We start from the raw sequence: 4,404 nt of genomic DNA on the forward strand, positions 1-4,404 counted from the left end.
TACTGTCTGGCTTACGGGCGTAATACACCCTTAAGGAACCTAGGCTAGATTCCCCAGAGGGTTATGGGTCGTAAGGGTTTGAGAAATAACTGTAAGGTTCTCTAGATGACCTTTACGGCCTTACTTACGGGTGTAAGCCACCCGTAAGGAACCTCTAAGCTGCTCTCTAGGAGTTATAGACTATAAGTATAGTCATAAGACTCTCTGGATTCCCCTTGTGGGGTGGCTTATAGGCGTAAGATGTCTATAAAGCCCTTTGTTTGAGGCTTACGGCCATGCTTACGAGCGTAAGTAGCTCATAAGAGTCCTAGAAAATGGAGCAGAGTTTTCTCTGTTTCCTTCAGTTAAGCTAAAATACATATATGAGCTGGGAAGCATACAATGAGTGTTTAAAAACACAAGTAAACAGCCAACACACATAAAAAATCATGACAAGCTGAGCCATTTATTGTAAACTCAAACAAAACTAAACAACTACTATCAAAGACTCAAACTCAACAAAATACGTAAAATCTTTTTTGGGTTTCCTCCCAAGAAGCACTTGTTTAACATCACAAGCTTAATGTAGCTGAAACACACAAGTCATGGAGGTTCAAAGTAAAAACACTCCTCACAACCAGAACCAATATCTCCGAAATAATGCCCAAGTGCAAGATCAGAGAAAATAGGAAACTTACCAATATAGTGGATAGACTCAAGGGTTGCCTCCTTGGGCGAAGATTTTCTCTTACCTTTCTTAGGGGAAGTAACCTCACGCCATTGCTTCTTCCGTGTGCTCTCCTCAACAATGGTAGGTGTAAGCAATGAGGTTGTCTTTGATCAATGTGAGGGCCATCCAGTGACTCCTCGAAAGGCTTTTTATGCAACGTCTCCTGCACACATTCATCCACAAGTGAGTTAGTTCCATCAATGTAATAGCATTTATCATCAAAAGTAGAGGGATGTTTCATTACATCAGATAAAGCAAAAATAACTTCCTCATCCCTAACCCTAAGTGTCATTTTACCATTACTAACGTCAATGAGAGCTTGGGAGGTGGCTAGGAATGGAAACAAAGAATAAGCGGTACTTCATCCTCGTATACATCTAGAATCACAAAATCTAATGGGAAAATAAACTTGTCAACCTTAACCAAAACGTTTTCTATGATTCCCCTAAGATGTCTAATGGAGCAGTTTGCTAGTCGCAATGTCATCCTAGTCAATTTAAGGTCACATACTCTAAGTTTCCTAAAGATGATGTATGGCATTACATTAATACTAGCACCTAGATCCTCTATGGCTTTTTCATCAACCAAATTACCAATGTTACAAAAAATAGTAAAACTCCCGAGATCTTTTTGCTTCCTCGGTAGCCAGTTTTGAAGCAACACCGAACTCCCTTCGCTAAATGTCACCATCAATGCCTCCTCAACTTTAAGCTTGTTTGTTAATAGATCTTTGAGAAACTTAGCGTACTTTGGCTTTTGGAACTAGGCTTCCGCAAACTGTACATTGATATGCAATTGGTTCAACAAGTCAAAAAATCTCTTGAATTGTTTGTCCACATGAGCATTCTTCATCTATGACGTATAAGGGAGGCGGGGAAGGTACTCTTTCACTAGTGGTGGCATTCTCATCTCAACACTCGGAGAAGCTTCGCTTTCCCTTGTTGGACTCTCAATGAATTCAATTTCTGGCTCTTTTTCCTTCTCCATCACCTTCTCACTACCCGTCCCCAACTCTTTACCACTCCGAAGAGTGATTGCCTTAAGATGCTCAAGGGGATTAGCTTCAGTGTTACTCAATAGACTTCCTTGAGGTCACTCAGACAACTATTTGGCAATCTATCTCACTAGGTTTTTTAAATTTTAAAGAAAAGTCTGTTGGTTTCTCAATGATGCCTCTATCCCCTAAAATCTATTGGCTGACTGTTGGAACTTGATATCATACTCTGAATAAACCAAGTAAGCACCTCCTCCAATGTGGGTCTCTTGTTAGTCTATTGATGAGAAGGAAACCTGGGGGAGAATTCTGTTGTTGGCCTTGACTTCCCCAAGAAAGATTATGGCGATTTTGCCATCCAGGATCATACGTGCTACTGTAGGGATTCCCTTGCTATCTGGGGACACTACAGATGAAATCCACATGTTCGACGGGTCCAAACACTGCCCCTATAATGGAATAATCTGAGGGTGTGTGTCTTTCCCCACAAGTATCACAAGCTATGACTGTAGCTAATTTTTCAGTAGACAAACTGTCAATATTCCTGCTCAATACCTCCACCTGGGCTGCTAGTGTTGTAACCTCATTGACCTCAATCATCCCAACTGGCTTGGCAACCAATTTGTCCCTCGAATTCCACTGATAATTGTTCATGGCTATTTCTTCAATTAACTATTTAGCCGCCTCTGGCGTCTTACTAGCAAGTGATCCTCTTGTTGCAAAATTAATGAGCTGTCGAGTACTCTTTTTGAGACTTGATGAAAAATCTGAACTTCCATCCATTCGGGGAGGTTATGATGCGGACATTTCCTCAACAAATCTTTAAATCTCTCCCACACCTCAAATAATGATTCAGTGTCCAACTGTGCATATGCTATAATCTCTTGACGCAACTTGGTCATTCTTCCTAGAGGGAAATAATGAGCAAGAATGCTCTGATAAGCTGTTCCCAAGTCATAATAAATGCTCGAGGAAGAGCCTGAAGCCACTGTTTAGCTTTTCTTTTCAATGAAAACTAGAATAAGCGGAGTCTAATGGTGTCGTTAGAAACACTATTGATCTTGAGCATGTCACATACCTCGAGAAATCCCCGAATGTGACTGTTAGGATCCTCGTCCGGTAATCCATGGAATTGTACTGAATTCTGGACCATCTATGCAAATGCAGGTTTAAACTCAAAGTTGTTTCTTGTAATTGGTGGTCACACTATACTTGACTAAGAACCATCAAGAGTGGGGTGAGCATAATCTAAAAGGGTCTTATGTCGATTCCCTTGATCTACCATAGTGTCCAATTGCTCTCCCTCAACACTCACCGTCAAAGATCCTGTCTCATTCAGTAAGGTTATTCTCAATCTGGTTCCAATCACTCTCTCTACACTACTCTCACATTCCGTTAGTCTTGGTGCTTTGCCCTTTGATGGCATACACTAAAATCAAACAAAAAAAAAGAATCAGAAAATAATAAAATAGAAAGAGAATATAAACAAGTAAGAAAAAACAAACAAATAGCTAAAGTGATAGATATTCAAGTGTTCCTAATATCATTAATCTTCCCCTACAATGGCACCAAAAACTTGATAGGGATGCAAGTGTACATGCTGATCGCGTAATAAACTGTGTGTCAATGCAGAGTATTGGTCTAGAGGAAAGAGACCTAGTACTAGTATTAACACTAGATTCTTAAAATAGCTTAACTAGTGAAGCATTTGTGTGTGATCAAGAGTAAAAAGGAACAAGAAAATACTGGAAATAATAGGATGAAAATCAAGGAAGAAAGAGATGGTTGGGCATACCATCCTTCTAGGTTTATTAAGTATAGGACAATAGTCGTCTAAAGGTGCAATCCTATTTAAACTGAGAGGTTTCCAAAATTATACTAAACCCCAATTTCTCAAGTGAAGAGTAACTGAATAGGTACAGAACTGATACAGACATCCACACAATCGCATTAACACTCTATAAAACCTCATTGTGGGCTAATGACAATCTCTTAAGTAGATAATCTCCCCCAAGGAGAGACAGATTACCCAAAGCGGAATACAGAGCAAAAATGCAATTTCTCCTAAATTTCAATTCACATGATTGCAAGAGCATGGAAATTGCCAACAACTCACTCAGGAGAATTGAGGGAGACGGAGTCTCCAAAGTACCTTATACCCAGGCTTACTCACAATTCCCTCGAATCACGGCATATCTATGCTAGGTGGGTATTTCTACTCATCACATAGCACATCAAATATGATAGCTAGGGGTTTCACCTCGTTAGCAACCAAGCATTTAAACTCACAAACAGATTCAAATAGATATGATTGCAACTATAAAATCAATTAAATCATCAAAGATCCAACAGCCAAAGATATAGAAATAAACTCTCGAGTTCAACTACTCCCAAACATCTACAAATTAACCCTCCATTAATGAAGGGCAAGCATTCAAGATACAAAGAATAGAGGTAGGCATAAGATCCATGAAAACTCCCTTATTAATCCCTAGGATGGAAAGTCATCAAGGTAGCTTCCATGCGCCCGCCAAGATAAACTTGATGGTTATGACCTCTAATCCCATTAAATTCCAGGCAAAATCCCTCTCCAAATCTTTCCTAAGGTACTGGAGATTCAGCCCTTTTCTTCCTCAATATTGCCTCTAAGAATTGCTCCCAAAAAATAGAATGATTGAATGAAGAATGCCCTAAAAATCCT

The 4,404-nt window shown here is 39.6% G+C and overlaps 1 non-coding gene across 1 annotated transcript; it reads left to right on the forward strand.

Moving 5' to 3' along the window:
* The first annotated feature begins 2,492 nt into the window (after positions 1-2,492).
* On the forward strand, positions 2,493-2,599 carry LOC120276563. Its single transcript, XR_005541278.1, has one exon. It is a non-coding gene; the product is annotated as a small nucleolar RNA R71 (small nucleolar RNA).
* The last annotated feature ends 1,805 nt before the right edge of the window (positions 2,600-4,404 follow it).

This window comes from Dioscorea cayenensis, chromosome 14, assembly GCF_009730915.1.
Source record: "Dioscorea cayenensis subsp. rotundata cultivar TDr96_F1 chromosome 14, TDr96_F1_v2_PseudoChromosome.rev07_lg8_w22 25.fasta, whole genome shotgun sequence".
Classification (NCBI taxonomy): Eukaryota; Viridiplantae; Streptophyta; class Magnoliopsida; order Dioscoreales; family Dioscoreaceae; genus Dioscorea; species Dioscorea cayenensis.